Below are 18,332 nucleotides of genomic sequence, written 5' to 3' on the forward strand. Positions count from 1 at the left end.
AAGAAGCAGTGGTACATATATACAATGGAATATTAAGAAGAGATGAAATACTGCCATTTACGACAATGCAGATAGACCTTGAGATAATCATGGTAATCGAAATAAGCCAGACAGAAAAAGTTGAAAATCACATAATATCACTTATGTGTGGGATATAAACCTAAAAGTAACAAATGAGCAGGACAAACAAACAGAGACTCATGGGCAATGGACTCGTGGTTAACAGAGGGTAGGAGGTGGGGGAAGAAGGGAGATTAATGGGGTAAAGGGTGTCAAATATATAGTGACAGAAAGAAATTTAACTATAAGAGGTGAACACACAGTGTAAATATGTATATCCCTTACTGTGAAAGTGTACAGGTTAAACTTATTGGATTTCATTAACCAATGTTACTATAAATCAATAAATTAATTAATTAAAAATAAAATACTGGCTTTTATAGTTGTCCATATAATTATCTTTACTTGAGATTTTCATTTCTTCATACAGCTTTATGTTACCATCTTCTTTTCAACCTAAAGGACTTCTTTTTACATTTCTTATAGGGCATCTCAAGTGGTAATAAACTCCCTTAGTTTTTGTTTGTACTGGGAATGTCTTAATTTTTTTCCTTATTTCTCTAGAATTATTTTGCTGGATATAGAATTCTTAGTTGACGTTTTTTTTTTCTTTTAACACTTCAAACGTGTAATCAAACTGCATTTTGAACTCCAGGTTTCTTATAAGAAATAGGCTGTAAATCTTATTGATGATTTCTTTGCTGCTTTCAAGATTCTTCGTTTTTGTCTTTCAACAGTTTGATTATAGTTTCTGTTGCCGTGGTTCTCTTTGAGTTTTTTCTATTTAGAGTCACTAAACTTTATGGATAAACAGATCTATCTCTTTCCTCAAATTTGAAAAGATTTTGGCCATTATTTCTTCAGTCTTTCTCTTTCTCTCTGTCTTCTCCTTGTGGCACTCTCATGGTGTATATGTTGGTCTGCTTGATGGTCTCCCACAAGTGCCTTAGGTTCTGTTCAATTTTATTCATTTTTTTTTTTCTGCTCCTCAGTTTAACTTATTTAAATAGTACTATTTTAAAGTTCACTGATTCTGTCTTCTGCCTACTCAAATATGTTCTTGAACACCTCTAATGAATTTTTTTCATTTCAGGGTACTTTTCAGTTTCAGAATTTTTGATTGATTCCTTTTAATAATTTCTTCTTATTGATATTTCATTTAGTTCATACATCATTTTCCTGGTTTCCTTCAGGTTTTTATCACTGTTTTTCTTTAGCATTTTAAAATTATTTAAGACCGTTGTTTTAAAGTCCTTACGTAGTAAGTCCAATGTCTAGTTGTCCTCAGGGATAATTTCTGTCGATTTATTTTGTTCCCTTAAATGGGCCATATGTAGTGGTTTCTTTGTATGCCTTGTGATTTTTATTGAAAAGTGGTAATTTGAATATTAAAATGTGGCAACTCTGGAAATCAGATAAGTCCCTTTTCCATAGGATTTATTGCTTTTTAATTTCAATTGTTGAAGCTGTAGTAGTCTGTCTATCAAGCAACTTTTCTTTTTTTCAACTTTTTTTGGATAGAGAGTGTATTGTTTGTTATGTGTGGTCACTGAAGTCTCTGTTTCTTAATTTGGTTCTAATTCATGTTTTACCAGAGATCTCCTTGAATGCCAGGAGTGAAAATCATACAAACAAACAAACCTACCTTTTCCAGTATTTGAAGATTGGCTCTGTGCTTGGCCCTTCCTTCAACACTTAGTCAAATCTGTGCTGAGCCAAAGGATCCGACCAATATTAAAGCTTTATATCTTCTCAGGTCTTTTCTGAGCATGGATTTTACTCTGTATATTTGCATAGCTTTCTACATTACCCATAAACATAAGTGCTTTTGATTGCCCTAATTTTCCAAAGAAATTCTCTCCTTGGGTTTTTCTCTCAGGCTTTACATGATCTATCTTATGTCTTTATTGTAACCATTTGCATCAGACATTTGCAGGTTGCCTACCTTACAATACTTGTGAACAAGGCTCACCACTCTTCCACCCTAGATGTATTTTAAGTTTTGCTAAACAGAAACAAACACCTTGTGTCAGTCTTCCAGGTAGCCCCCCAGACAGATTATAACATACTTACACAATAATTTGTGAAAAAGGTTTGTTTCGCAACCTCTATAACCAGGAACCAGGGTTCTGCACTGGGAACATACACTGCTGTCTTCAAGATTACTGCTGACCTGGAGAGAGTTTGGGGCAAGCACAAGTAAAAAATACCACAGAACTTTCCTGTCATTATAAAGCTAACTTCTTCTTGATCCTGTGTTCACTTGTTTGATATAAATCTAATTCCCAGCATTTATAGAAAGTTTTTTTTCCTGACAGTTTCTTCTTGCTTTTCAATTTTTCTGCAGTGAATTTTAACTTCTGAAGCTGCCTACTTCACCATTTTCAAGACATCACTCTTTTATGTGTGTTTTGAAATAAACGGAACCATACTGAACATCTCATTTTGAAGCATAATTTTGTCAACCAAGTTTATTTTTACCTATAAATATAGTTCCTTAATTTTAACTTCTCTATGTTACTCTATTGTATAGATTTAGTACAATTTATTTACCTGCTTTTTTCTTGACGGGATATATAGATATCTTTAAATAAGATATACAGATTATATCAGATATCTTTAAATAAGATATACAGATTATATTTTCTTCAATATTACAGATTATGCTCTGATGAATGTCTTTATGCTATCTATGTACAACTACTCTGGGGAGTAATTTTTAAAGTGGAATTTTGGGGTTTTAGCATATGCATATTTCAGTTTTATGAGATATTACTTATTGTTCTCAAGTTGGTTGTATTCATTTATATTTAGAACAGCAGTGTGTGATGGCACCAGTTTCTTCACATCTTGCCAATATTTGACATTTGACTTCTGAATTTGTATAAATCTGAGGGGAGATCACTCATTTATGTTTTAATTAGTATTTTGCTAATTATTAGTAGCATTAAACTTTCTGTTTTTCAATTGTTTTGTTGCCATATGAATATCCTCCTCTGTGAATTATCAAATCATATTTTGTCTTATACCTAAGATATGGAAATAGAAAAACTGTGCTTCTTTTTTGCTCTTTATTTCTCAATATATTTATCTTTTTGTCTCTGGTATGTTTTCCTTTTAAAAACAAATAGCTAAATTTTATTTTGATATTTCTTGCTCAGTTTAAAGTCTTTTAATAAGGGACTTTTACTCAATTACAGTTATCACAATTAGTGATAGGTCTGGGTTTATTTCCGCCATTTTATTCTGTTTTTATTTATTGTTCTACCTTGCTTTTCTTTTTTCCTCCTTTCAAAAAATTTAATAAAATTTCTCCATTATATTTTCTTTTTAGTTGCATATTTTATTTTTTACTTGAATATCTTATTTCCTTTATAAATATTACATACTAAAAATTAATGTCTTCTAACACTTTATATTATTAATCACTACCTGATTTGAGATGAGCAGAGCATAAGCTTCACAGCTAGATACTCTGTGTTCAAATCCTAGCTTTTCTATTCACTAACTGTGTGACTCTGAGCATGTTATTCAATATCTCTGTGCCTCAGTTTTCACATCTACAAAATGGAGATGGAGGAACTTCTCTTGAAGTTTGTTGTGAAGAATGATTCAATACAAATAAAGGGGTGAAAACAATACCTGGAGTATTGAAAACATTCTGTAAATTTTAGCTATAATTAATTCTCCCCTAAACAGGGCAAAAACTATTTTATTTTTTATTGTTTCCTATTCTATGCTTTAAATGACATTTTTCTTCTAAGTAGCTATTAATTTTTTGAACAATCAACACTTAAATAAACTTACTAATAAGTTTTATTTTAAGTATTTTGGATTTCGTTTTTTATTTTAAATAAACATTCTCTTCTTGATTTTGGTTATCTTCTTACTGGAATAAATTAGTAATACCTTCAGAGCAAACTTATGAATGATATGGGCTTTTGTACTTCTGAATATGTTTTTATTTTGTCTTCACATTTCAAATATAATAGTTTATCTTTACATAAAACTTTAACTTAAAATTTATTTTCTTTCAGAATGTTGAATATTTTATTTTTGCATTTGTTAATTTTATTGAGATATCTAATCTTGATCTGAATTTCATACTTTACAATTTACTTTTTCCAAAAATTTTAAAATTTTATTTTATTGTACTGAAAGTTTGTTACTGTATTTCAGGTATAAGCCTACTTTTATTTACCTGCTTGGCATTCTATAGGATCTTCGAGCCAGAGGCTCCTGTTTTTCTTTAGTTATTGGAAATTTCTTTAGTACTTTTGCTTTGATTATTTAACATCATGTCCTCTCTCTCTCCATTTTCTCTTCTAAGAAACATTTACTACTTATCATGGCCCAGGGCTTTTTAAAGTGATTTATATATATCACTCATTTAACGTTCACAGCAAAACTGTGTAATTGGTATTGCTATTATCATAACTTTTTAGATGAACAAACTGAGGCATAAGAGATTTGGTAAGTTGCCCAAGATCACATATAACTGGGATTCCAGCTAGGCAGTCAGATTCAAAGCTTATATTTTAAACCACTAATCTATATTACTTTGTCCTTAATATCTGTCTTTTTTTTTTCTTTCATTCTTTTATTTTTTTTCTTTGATGCTAGATTTTGGAAGAATTTCTTGGTTTATTCTTCTAGCTCACTTTTAGCTGTGTCCATTCAACTTTTCTTTTGAGTTTTTCTCTTTAATAATGAACATTTAAAAGTCAAAGATTTTTACATGGTTTCTTTTTTTTTCTTGAAAAAGCAATTTATCATTTTCTAAATCTATGATGTAGCTGTTAATTTTGCACAAGTATAATTAACAATGTTTAACTACTTTTAAGCAAACTGAAGGGATTTTCTCCATCAGATAAGTTTTAAACATCAAAACCTATACCTATAAATTTTAAAACTTTCAACACTCTCAATAATTAGAAACTATTACAAACTTAAAAGTCCTTTATATTATAGGTGCATCATCCTAGTTAGGTAGTATAGAATCCTTTCAAGATTTTTCTCTTTCCTAGGTGACTTTTTCTTCCTGTTTTTTTTTTAAGTTATTCCCTTCAGTTTCAATTATTTTTTACTTTCAACTATATATTCAAAACAGTACCAGTTTCTAAATAAACATCTAGTGAAAAACAATTTCAATGTAAAATAAAACTATACAATCTAATAGAACTTGTATAGTCTGAATGTGGTTTATCAATATTCAGAATTAAATTTCTTTAATAGTGGAAAACTTTTAGTTTTTTCTTAATATTCAAAACTAGCAATTTTCCATGAGACTAGAAAGTTATTAGAGAGGATCAAACAGACCTAAGCACTGTCCAGCTTCTAAAATTATGCATTATTTTACCCTTGAGGTATTCATCTTGAGTAATAACAGAATTTCTCATTCTATTCTCCAGATTAAATAGACAAGATACCACTGTCTGTATGCTTTGGTCTATGGATTTCCTTTGTGGACCATTTTCAGAGGATGGACTAGCTTCATAAACTGAGCATTCATCTGGCAAAACTTCAGCTCCTGAATCATGCTGGTAGTTAACAGCTCTATAGGCCAGGAGTATAACATACCTCATTTGTTTCCCAGCAGACCACTGTGATGGCATCTGATAATTATGACAGGCAGCTGATATCCAGTGATGACCTGAACTGGTGAACTTGGATAAAGAGGATATGCTTGAACATACTGAACTATAGGATTCATCATGGTTGGAGGCTGCATATAAGTTTCAGTGTTTGGATTATTCCAGGTGGAAGAAGAGTATTAAAAACAAAAGTAGATGGCTACACATGATAAACACACAAATTTTGTTTCCTGATGCAGGGTTCAGTTTCAGCTTTTTACCATGGAAATTTATCTGTGATTCTACTATCTTCTGCACATCCATGTCGTAATCAAAGGAAACAAATTCACAGCCTTTGGATTCACCAGTCTGATCTGTGATTATCTTCACTTCTTTTACTAAACTATATTTGAAAAGAAGTTTTTAATTTAGATTTCATTCATCTTCACATCAATTCTACCAACAAAAGCCATGTTTGACAAAATTTTGTCTTCAGGTAAAACAACCTTGGCTGGTCACAACTGATGAGGATGGGGTTCTGGCCTCTCTGGAGATGGTTGAGTTAGGAGTCTCAGAATTTGCAGCAGACTTATCTCCCAAATCACTGATTCGATCTTCTGCTTCATCTAAGCTACTATTGAATCTCTATAATGTATTTTTCATTTCAGTTATTGTAGCCTTCATTTCTAAGTGGATCTTTTTTATGTTTTCTATCTCCGTTTTTGTTTCCTATCTCTTTGTTGAAGTTCTCACTGAGATCATTGAGCATTCTTATAAGAAGTATTTTGAACTCTGTATCTGATAGATTGTTTGTCTGTATTTTGTTTAGGTCTTTTTCTGGAAATTTGTTCTGTTTTTCCATGTGGGACATGTTTCTTTGTCTTCTCATTTTAGCTGTCCTCCCTGTGTTTATATGTATTAGGTAGAACTGCTATGTCTTCTAGTCTTAGTCAAGTGTCCTTATGTATTATGTGTGCTGTGGAGCCCAGTGGTACAGTCTCCCTTGTCTCCTGAGTGGGTGCTCCAGGTATGTGCCTTGTGTGTGACGTGTGTGCCTTTCTGTTGTAGTTGAGCATAGATTGCTCTTGTCACATCAATAGGAGGAATGGACTCTCAGGTTGATTGGTTGTTAGGACTAGTATTGACTACTGTGGGGAAGTTGTTGTGCAGAGGCTGATCTTAGCCAGCAGGATTTCTTTATCACAGCTCTGGTGCTTGCCAAGTCTGTCCTTTGGGTATATCATTTGTGAAGGCAGTTGGGTGGTGCTCTTTTGTGGTCTGAAGCTGGCCCCCAAGTATGTTGGTTCTAGTACCAGTCTGGGCACTCTGAAACATGCCCATAGTAACTGGGGTGGTGAGCTGCAAGTGGGGTGGTGAGCCAGTAGTAAGTTTTTCAAGAGTGAGGGATCCTTTTCCCTATAGGTATCATGGCAATGCCTTTAACTCGTGTGCCCACATTTTCTGCTTCTATTTGTTGAGCAGATGGTGATATGGCTAGAACAGTCAACCCACTTCATTGTCCTGGAAACCATAATTCAATGCAACATAACCTAATTGCTCCAAAGCTCCTTCTGCTTCTAGTACTTACTATTCCTAAGGTTAGGGCACACCTGGAGCTGTTCTATCTCTTGGCAGCTGCCTTCTCTTGTTTATATTTTTGTCTATGTTTTCCATTTCAACCCTCAATTTGTCTTCCAAAGATTTCTCACCATTTTTGACCATTAGCCTTTTGTCTTTTATTTTTTAATAAAAATAGACTTTTTTTAATGGATACGATTTCTGCCATTTCTAGGAATGTGTAGTCAATAGAGAAGTAGGTTTTGAAATGTTCTTAATCTACCTTTTGAACTCCCTCTACCATCCTCTCTCTCTCTTTCTCTCTCTCATTCTCATTTGGCCATATTTCCTGATAGTGCCTATCACATTCTTTATTTATCTCTTTCCATGGAGATTATTATTATACATCTTTCTCTCAAATCTGTCCAAATATTACTCTCCTCTACTTTTTTTATGTGTATTGGGCAATGTTTAACTTAATATTTTACATACCCCTTTTTATTTCTTTCCTGCTATTTCTCCTACTTAAGCAGAACTACAGATACAACATAGGGTAACAAACAGATTAGAAGGGTGCTCTTAAAGAGAACAGATAGAAGGGCAGAGACACTGGTATGTTTTATAAATGAGATTGTTTCCTAACATACTTAATAGACTTATAATTAACACTAGATTCCTTTCATGGCTGTAGCAATGTTGAAATTTCTATTGGTTATTAAAAAGTTTTATATTAAAACTCTCCATACTTCTATACTTCCCCTACCTGATGGACCTTGATATTGTCTGGCTATTGTATATCTCACCTTTAACCTAGCTTATGGTGCACTCGTAAATACATAGAGTCATGTATTCCTATGTTTACGTAAATAAACAGATAACTTGGAAAACAAAATCCATGTTGAGCAGAAGCCTTGAAAACACAAGCAGAACACAATCAACCTGAATATTTTTAAAAGGGTTTATTTATTTTTTATTGAAATATATTTGACATACAACATTGTGTAAATTTAAGGTGTACAGCATGTTAATATGATAAATTTATATATGTAACATAATTGCCATTGATGCAATGAAAATTACCTCTATCGTGTAGCATAATTATAATTTTTTTTTTTTAGTGGTTGGGATAATTAAGGTCTAGTCTGTTAGTAAGTTTTATTATAATATGATTTTGTTGTCTGTATTTGCTGTAATGTGCATTAGAGCTCCAGGGCTTATTTACTACTCATTACAAGTTCATACCCTTAAACAACATCTGCCCTACCCCCAACCCCCACAAGCCCCTGGTAAACACCATTTTACTCTGTTTTACTCAGTTGGCTTTTTTAGATTCCACATATGAGTAATATAGTATTTATCTTTTTATTTCTAATTTATGTCACTTCACATAATCCCTGGAATATAATAAGTGCTCAAACAATGATAGCTGTTACTAAAGATGCAGATTCTTGGGCTTTATCTTAGAATTAATGGATCACAATCTTTGGGGCTCAAACAGACATTTTAGTAAGTGCCCCCTGTCCTGGCCCAGATTATTCTGATTCTCAACTAAAGTTTGATTCGATCCTCTGATTTCCTCTAGTTTAGTCTTCACTTCAGTTATTGTATTCTTCATTTCAGACTGGTTCTTTTTTATCTTTTCTATTTCCATTTTTATGTTTTCTATCTCTGTTAAAGTTCTCACTGAATTCTTCTACTCTTCACCATGTTCATTGAACATTTTTTAACAAGTGTTTTAAACTCTGCATCTGATAGATTCCTCATCTCCATTTTGTTTAGTCCTTTTTCTGAAGTGTTGTTCTATTCTTTCATTTGGGACATGTTTCTTTGTCTCCCCATTTGTCCTGCCTCCCTGTGTTTGTTACTATCTATTAGGTGGAACTGCTATGTCTCTGGTCTTAGTAGAGTGTCTTATGTAGTAGGTATGCTGTGGGGCCCAGTGGTTCTGTATCCCTGGTCACCTGAGCCTAGTCACCTGTCCTTTGCATGGGCTGTGTGTGCCCTCCTGTAATAGTTGAGACTTGGTCACTGTTTGCACATGAATGGGAAGGATTGACTCTCAAGTTGATTGGTTGTGAGGACTGGTCATGATCAGTGGAGGAGGTGTTGTGCAGGGGCTGACTCTACAGAGCAGAATTCATTTTAGTAGGGCTCTGGTGCCTGCCCAGTCTGCCCTTTGGGCGTATTATCCCCTGGATGGTGCTCTGACTCAGACAGAAGGCTGCCACAGGGCATGCAGGCCAGGGCCTCCTGGCAGGGGCCCTGCCACAGGCCAAGTTCAACTGTAGCCTGTGCCATGCCCAGGGCTACTTGGCATAGGTCGCCAAGCAATCCACAGATGGCCGCTACCCACACTGGGCTTGGAGGTGTCTTGAGAGGCCAAGCCTCAAACCGAGGCTGGCTGCCATTAGTGCTTGGCTTGGGGCAGCTCAGCAAGAAGTACAGGGCATGCTGAGCCCTGATGCCACTTGTTTAGGTTTTGTGAACCTTTGAAAGATTTTAGGAAAGTCTGTAGCATGAGCTGAGAGAGACTGTTTATATGGAAAATCCACTGGAAGTGGGTTGGGTGGCCCACAAGGTGAGTGGGGTGGGGTCTCAGGGAATCAGTGTTAGCCAGGTTGATAGAGACTCAGATGTGTGGCTGCCTCTGTCTGCAAGCTGGGTGAGGGAGAGCTCAACAAAGAAACAAGGGCTCTGTCAGCACTTCTGTCTGTGAGAAAGCTGCCCCTCCAGCCCTTGCCTCAAAGCCAGACAACTCAGTTCCTCCCTGGCACCTCCCAGAATTGGCTCTCAGAGCAAGTGAGTCCATCAGCAAGTAAGTCTATATGTGGGCCCCGTGAGAGGAATGTCTGCGACTCCAAAGGTACTTCATCTCACTCGGCCACAATTTCTGCTGGTTTTCACAGCCAGAACTTGTGGAGACTTCTCTTCCTGGCACTGGAATCCTGGGCCAGGGAGCCAGGTGTGGATCTGGGACCCCTTGCTTATCCAGGAGTTCCTCCACAGTCGAGATATTTTTTGCTAATTTTCAATCACCACATGCGGGTGTGGGACCAGCCTGTTCCACATCTCTGCCCCTCCTACCAGTCTCAAGGTGGCCTCTCCTCCCCAGTTGTAGAACTTCTGTTCAGCTAGACTTCAGGTGACTCTCAATAATGGCTATTCTGTAGTTGTAATTTTGATGTGGTTGTAAGAACAGGCAAGCACAGAATTTATTTACTCCTCCATCTTGACCAGAAGGCACTCAACCTGAATATTTTGTCCTAGGCAGTTATCTGCCATTATTTGAAGTTTTAGAATGGACTGATATTGCTCATGGGTTTTTTTTCATGAAGAACACAAAATAGTTTGCTTATTTGATCCTTTTCAATTGAACACAAAAACTTGTGAATTACAGGAAAGAAATAAATTTTTCTCTACCTTTCCATGTTCTTTTTGCTGCTCTAAAAATTAAATATACATGAGATAGGTTGACAAGAGAAAATAACCAAATGGAATTATATACATATGTATGAGTACCCCACATAAATGAGAAGTACAGAGACAGAAAGGTAAAATGAAGTATATAAGACATTCTGAACCAAGGAATAAGGTAAGATGCCCTGAGACTTCAGAGAGGAAAAGGGTAGTTCATAAGACAGTAGGAAGAGCCCATGTTCAGTAATTAGAAGTTTGCCTGGCCCTATAAATAGGTCATAAAAAGTTATTTCTAGTGATAATGCTTTCTCTTGAGCCCACAGGGTCTCGATTGCTTTCAGCTCAAAGTAATCCACGTGCCAAAGTAGCACATCTTGGGGAGGTCTGTTATGAACCCCTTCAGAATTAAGACTTTAGATAAAATGTAACCTAAATGCAAAACAAATTCTATTGCCTTTCATAAGTACTATTCTTCCAGTGTCATAAGAGTGAAGAATAAATGGTCATGTAAGTCAGATTTTGTAATTTTTTGGTGTACTAGACTAGTTCTTACCCTCTAGTTTTTAATGAGTCAATAAGCATTCTTTTTCTTTTAAATAGTGAGTGTGTGAGGCAATCCAAGTCCAAAATGTATGATCTCCTTTTCATCTCCTTGGTGATTACTTATCCTCTTTGTGAGAATCAGGTTTCCTAAGTTTACTCCAAGCTAATGAAAACTCATTTAATTTCTTTGAGTCTCAGTTTTCTCATTTCTAATAAAGCTATATCGATTTATAAAGAAGATATGAAAATTCTAAACGTTTATGCACATAAATACCTTGCTTTAATAAATGATACACAACTTGACAAAATCAAGGAGAGAAATAGGAAAGCCCACTATTACAGCTGCAGATTTTAACATTCTCTTGGTAATTAATATAATAAGAATACACAGCAAATATTAGTAAGAAAATAGAAGATTGGAATATATTTCAACAAAATTGGCTTAATTGACATTTGTAGAACTCTACCCTAATAACAGTAAAATACACATTTTTCTAAGTGCATGATGAAATATTTCCTAAAATATACCATATGCTGTGATATAAAGCAAGTACCAACACATTTAGAAGGATTGAAATCACACAAAGTATACTCTCTGATCTCATGGAAATAATTTAGAAATCAATAAAAAAATTATATCTGGAAAATTCAGTAACATTTGGAAATTAAATAAGCACTTCTCAATAATCTAAGAGTCAAAAGAAATCAGAAAATCACAAGAGAAATCAAAAAATATTTTGAATAAATAATAATAATAATGATATTTTTATGAGATTCTGCTAAATTTTTAGTACATGTTAGAAAAATTATAACTATAAATAATTGTACTGGAAAAGAAAAAATATTTAAAAATCAATTATCTAAGCTCTTGCAAAACAAGAAAAAGAAATACAAATTAAGCCCAAAACCAACAGAAGGAAAAAAAAACAGCAAAACTAAGTGACTAATTGATGAAACAGAAAACACTTAAAAAAATATAGAAAATTAGCAGGGACAAAATTTGAATCTTTGAAAAGATTAAATTTGTGATTTCCTGGCAAGATTGATCAAGGAGAAAGAATACCTAAATAAGGAAGAAAACATACATCCAGATTCTACAGTCATAAAAATATTGAAGAAGCATAAAAGATGAAACAGTAAAATGATGAAAAATGTTAAGCTGTTAATTTTGACAACTTAGAAAAATACGATCAATTCTTTTCTAAAAACAACTTATCATGGGAATAAAAAGAAAATCTAATAGTGATTTATCTTTCATAGAAATTATGTAATTGAATATCTTCCAGAAAGGAAGCCCAAAGAGGTGTACTGATGAATTCTATTAAAAATTCAAGAAAAAAAATCAATTTTACATAAACAATTTCAGAAACTAGAGGTGGAAGTCTCACTTTCCAATTTTATTTATTTTATCAGGAATATATAATCCTGATAACAAAACCAAGGACATTATAAAAAAATTATGACCAATATCCTTCATGAATACAGACATAAAAATCATACCAAAATATTAGAAAATAAAATCTAGCAATATATAAAGAGATTAATACATCATAACCAAATAGAGTTAATCCAAGGAACATAAGGCTGTTTTAACATTTAAAAAATATCAATCCATGTCATTCACTACATTAACAAAATTAAGAAAACAAAATAATTGCTTTAATAGTTGTGGAAACAACATTTAACAAAGTTTAACACTTAGCCATGATAAAAACGTTCATCAAATTAAGAAGGAAACTTTTTCAATTTGATCAACAGCACCCAGGAAAAAGTTACAGATAAAATTGCACTTAATGATGAAGCACTGAATAGATTTCCCCTACAATTCATGACAATGAGGATGTCTACTCCCTACACTTCTATTCAACATTATGTTTGAGGTCCTGCTCAATGATATAACATGAGACAAGAAATAAGGCATAAATATTGGAAAATGAGATGAAAAGAACCTTTATTTTCAGGTAATATAAAAAATATAGAGAGAAAATCCAAAGGAATCTACAAAAAATATAAGAGCAATTAAATTTAACAGGTTTGCAAGATATCTGGTCAGTATAGAAAAATCAATTGTAGGTCTATAAACCAACAATGAACAAACAATAAGTGAATTTTTAAAAATACCATACACAATGGCATCAAAAAACATAAGTAGTAATAAATTTAATAAAAATTCTGTAAGATCCCTATACCAAAACTACAAAAGAATGTTGAAAATATGACCTAAATAAATGGACATATTTGCTCTCCTCATCATTTGAAAGACTTACTATACTTAAAATGTCAATTATTCCCTACTTGATCTAGAAATCCAACAACTTCCCCATCAATAATAGTCTTTTTCTTTTTGTAGAAATTAATAAGCTGATTTAAAACACATATGGAAATGCAGATGACTTTTTATATCCAAAATGATTTTGAAAAAGAATAGTTAGATTTACTCTGCCTGATGGTAAAACTTGCTGTAAATGTATAGTAATCAAGACATAGTGGTACGAGAATGAGCACAGACAAATCAATCAATAGAATAGAATAAAGTCCAGTAACAGAAGCAGTCCTAAATAATGAATTGATTTTTTCATAAAGAAGCCAAAGCCATTAAATAAGGAAAGAAATTTTTTTTAGCAATGATGCTATAACAACTAGATACTTATATGGAAAAATAAATTGCTAAGGATAAAATATATAGTTTTTTTAATAAGTTAGAATATAGAATAGTGATAAATTCAATAAGTAAATAAAAGAGTTGGTTTTTTTAAAAGTAAAATATATACCAAAAAGAAAAAAACATATGTGTAGGGTAATACTTTATTCTCTGAAAATTAATGTGAATACCTGAGTTAAACAGACGATTTCCTAGCAAAATATAAATAGATTCAACTGACTCAGAAGACATAGGAAATGTACTAGACCGATTGCCATAGAAGAGACTGAGAAATATTTTTCTATTACTTTAAAAAAACACTCTCCAGACAGTATTAAAGATATATCCTATTAAGGACCAGACAAAGATAATCGATTGCTTCAGAACATACTTTAATCTATTTTAAATATAGCATTACGTTAATTCTAAAATCTGAAAAATATAGCATAAAAAGATAAAAGCAAGAGCAATCTCACTCATATGAATGTTGACATAAAAATTTGAAATTAAATAGAAATTGGATTCTGGCAATATTTATGGAGAAATAATACTCTTTAATCAATGTTCATTCTAGGAACAACGTTCATGTTCAAAGATAACAAGTATAGTAGGTTCATTAAAATCAGAAATAAGGACCTCACTCTTCTCACTAGTCAATGCTCTGGCTGCATTAGGCAATGCATAGAGATGAAAGAAAAAAACAGGAGAAATAAAATTTTAAAAGAAGAGGCAAAATCATCTTTAATTATAAATGATAATTTATAGACAAAAGTTCAACTGAAAAACTATTCGAAATCAAAGAATTCAGAAAATTGACCAATTTTTAAATTAAGATTAAATAATCAATAGTGTCTCACATAAATAACCATGTGGAAAATATAATGGGAGAAAAGATCTGTTTAGAAAAGAGTAGGAATAAACCTGACACATAAAATCAACATGAAAGATACTTTAAAACTCTGCTGAAAGATATAAAAGATACATTAATAAATAGAAAGGAATCAGAAAAAAAGAAACTTAAGTATTAAAAAAAATCAGTCATTCCTTAATAAATTAATGTAATACCAATAAATATATTATCAAGATTTGGTTATGAATCAACATAAGCTGATTCAAAATTTTAAGAGGAAAAAATAAATGTGTATTAATAGCCATTTTTTTAAAAGATTCTTGAATCTGACGGGTTTCACCCTAACAGTCATGAAAATACATTATATTTTAATTACTATAATCACTAAAACCTTTTGGCAGTGGATCATGAATAGAAAGATTAATTCCATATGAGTCTAAAGGTAGACACAAATGAATTTGATAATCATATTATTTAGGGGTAAATTAGATGGGAATGACTAGTAAATAATCTGAGAGGGAGGTAGCTCAAATACTATCTGAGTGCAAAATAAATTCCAAATAGGTCAAAATTTTAAAAGTAAAAATGAGGTAATAGAGGAAAAGGTGGATATTGTCATTAACCTAGCAATTCTCCTTTTAGAAATTTGCACTAAAGAGGAATTTTGTCCATAATAATAAAGATGCATGTTCAAGGATGTTTATTGCAGTTCTACAAGTTAGCAAAAGTCTGCATGTGAGCAGTACATCAGTAATTTAATCAAAAAAGGGTATAGTTATATAATGGAATCTATTTAGCTCTAAAAATAATGAGACTGACACACACACACATACACAAGCATACACAATGTCCATAATAAGTAGAAAAGGCAAAGCATAGAGAAGTGTGTTTAGTTTGTTCTTGTTGTATACCAAAAATCAGAAAAATGCACTTTTTTTTTGGCTATCTATCTATGGATGTAGATACCAAGTGCAGAAGTAGGTTTCTAAGTGTACACATCTTGGTGCATCTATAAATAAAGAATATAGATGATGATGTTTGTATATGCATTAAAATTGTCTGATTATATATCAAAAACTGTTAGGAATGAATCTCTGGGGAGATACCTAGATTTCTGAGATGGGAGGATGACTTTCATTTTATAATATTAATTTCTGTGTAATTTTAATACTAAGTATGTATATAAGAAAAACTTATAAGAAAAACTGGCTTTTAAAAATAATATAAAATTCAGAGTAAATAGCTACAAACTAAGAGCCTGAAAGTTCTCCTACAATTAAAGTACAAGAAAATATGACATCTATTTTTGCCTACATGTGATGCTACTTTCATTTTTTTTTTTAATTTCTTGAGTTTTTTGTTTGTAGAGGTAGAAATTAAGAGCAATTAGGCATTAATGAGGAGGCATGAATTTATATCCACAGTTTGGTATTTTAAAATATCTTGCTTCAAACTTATTAAACAGGTGTTGGTAAGCATGTGGAGCACCTGGAACACATATGGTTGAAAGGAGTGCAAAATGGTGCAATCGCTTTGGAGATTTCTTTGGCAATTTCTTATAAAGTTAAATATACTGTCACCACATGACCCAGCAATTCCTCTCCTAGACATTTACCTAAAGGAACTAAAAAAGTCTGTTAAAAAAGTATGAACACAAATATTCTTAGTAGCTTTATCCGGCCCCAAACTGGAAACAGTCCAAACATCTATTCACAGGTGAAAGAATAAATGAATTATGCTATATTAATACAGTGGAATACTACTTGGCAATAAAAAGGAACTACTGATAAAAGCAAATCATGGATGAATCTCTAAAACACTATGTTCAGTGAAAGGAACCAGACACAAAGAATAAACACTATATGAGTCTGTTTATTGGACACTCTAGAAAAGATAAATCTGCTCTATAATGAGAACAAAGAGACAAGTGGTTGCTTGCAAAGGGATTTGGGGAAATATCTGAGAGTGATGGAAATGCTCCATAGCTCGTAGTAGTAGTTTCATGTGTATATACATTTGTCAAAACTCATGTAACTAGGCACTACAAATGGGTACATGTTATTGTATGTAAATGATAACTTAGTACAGTTGATTTAAAAAGAAAAAGAAAGCAAGTAGGAAAAAAAGTCACCACATAAGATTTTTTATTTTGGATAATGTAATTAAAACAACTCAAAGTTAATGGCATATCTACTAAGAGAAAAATACTTAAACTACCCAAGAAAGGCAAGTACAAATTTCAAGTGGTAAAACTGGAACCAGAAAATAAGGTGCATTAAACGCGAATGGCCTGGTATACCAGGAATAACTAAGGAGCTCAAAGAAAGATGAACCACATGTGTTATAAATTCCTCCGTGGCCATTCCTTGCTCTACTTCTAGCTCCAAGGTAGAGGACATTGGTCTTTTTGAGGCCCTGTACATGTATGGGGAGAAAATAACTATTTACAGAGTACAAAGGTACCCCAGACACAAAACCCACTGGTGTGACTGTGTACAGAGGAAGAGAGTTAGGGCCTGATTTATGTTTCCATCTGCTCTGGACTGGCAGGAACCTTAGTTAAGAGCTGTGCTCAGCAGCCCGACTGTGCTTATGATATGTAAATAAAACAAAGTCAAACAGCTGCAAGCAAACAGTGTGTGGTGAGTCGTCTGCCCAAATTCAACCACAGAATCAGTGAAGGCTGGATGTGTTCGGAAAGCAAATGTCTCTGAGGTCAACATAGTATTCTAGTTGAGAAATTAAGGACCCTGGTTTTCACTTTGAAAATGAAACTGCTTAATGTGCAAAAATGGACTTAACATAAATAATGCAGCAGCCTTGTAGCGAGGCCTCTCCAATGCTGGTGGTCCCTGAACACTCACTGTCTGACATTTCATGTTACATTTCAAAACCAGAATCATCATAAGCCGCATAAATCTGTCACTTCAGTTGAATTTGTAAATTACCAAATCCCTAATTTTCCAAAGATTGTCCTCTGCCCAAATGAAATCTAGGCTCTCTGGTCCAATGGGCTTCCCTGGGTTGTCATATCATCCATGTTGCAGCTTGTATTTTTATTATGTGAATGAAAATTCTCCAGAAATGTTGGACAGAGTTCAACATTGCTAATACTTCATAGAATATTTAAGAAACTGAATTATATTGGACATTGCTATAAAACTTCTTTCTCGCAAATCCGCCTAAAAGAAGGCATGTTTGTTTCATGTTGGCTGTCAGTGTTATCTTAATTAACATTAAAATCCTACCCTCCATTTCCATTTGTGGGCTTCTCTCCACACTTCTCCCTGGAAACCCAGATTCCGTTTTCTTCCCTCAGGATATATATAAATCTCCTCAGATCCATCCTTTTGATTTTCTCTACTTCCCTTTCTCCTCCAGTTATAAGACTCAATTCTATGGATTTTATTATCGGTTATTTTATCTTAAAAATTAATATTATTAAAAATATTTTATTCCCTACCCTCCTTCCATTTGTGGGCTTCTCTCCACACTTCTCCCTGGAAACCCAGATTCCGTTTTCTTCCCTCAGGATATATATAAATCTCCTCAGATCCATCCTTTTGATTTTCTCTACTTCCCTTTCTCCTCCAGTTATATGAGACAATTCTATGGATTTTATTATCGGTTATTTTATCTTAAAAATTAATATTATTAAAAATATTTTATTAAAACACTGTATACTAAATAC

General features: G+C 33.1%; 1 pseudogene; it reads right to left on the minus strand.

The window, feature by feature from the left end:
* Positions 1 to 5,369: 5,369 nt before the first annotated feature.
* The window catches only part of LOC102887658, a 46,416-nt pseudogene continuing 33,453 nt past the window's right edge, over positions 5,370 to 18,332 (minus strand).

Source organism: Pteropus alecto, unplaced genomic scaffold, assembly GCF_000325575.1.
Source record: "Pteropus alecto unplaced genomic scaffold, ASM32557v1 scaffold52, whole genome shotgun sequence".
Classification (NCBI taxonomy): Eukaryota; Metazoa; Chordata; class Mammalia; order Chiroptera; family Pteropodidae; genus Pteropus; species Pteropus alecto.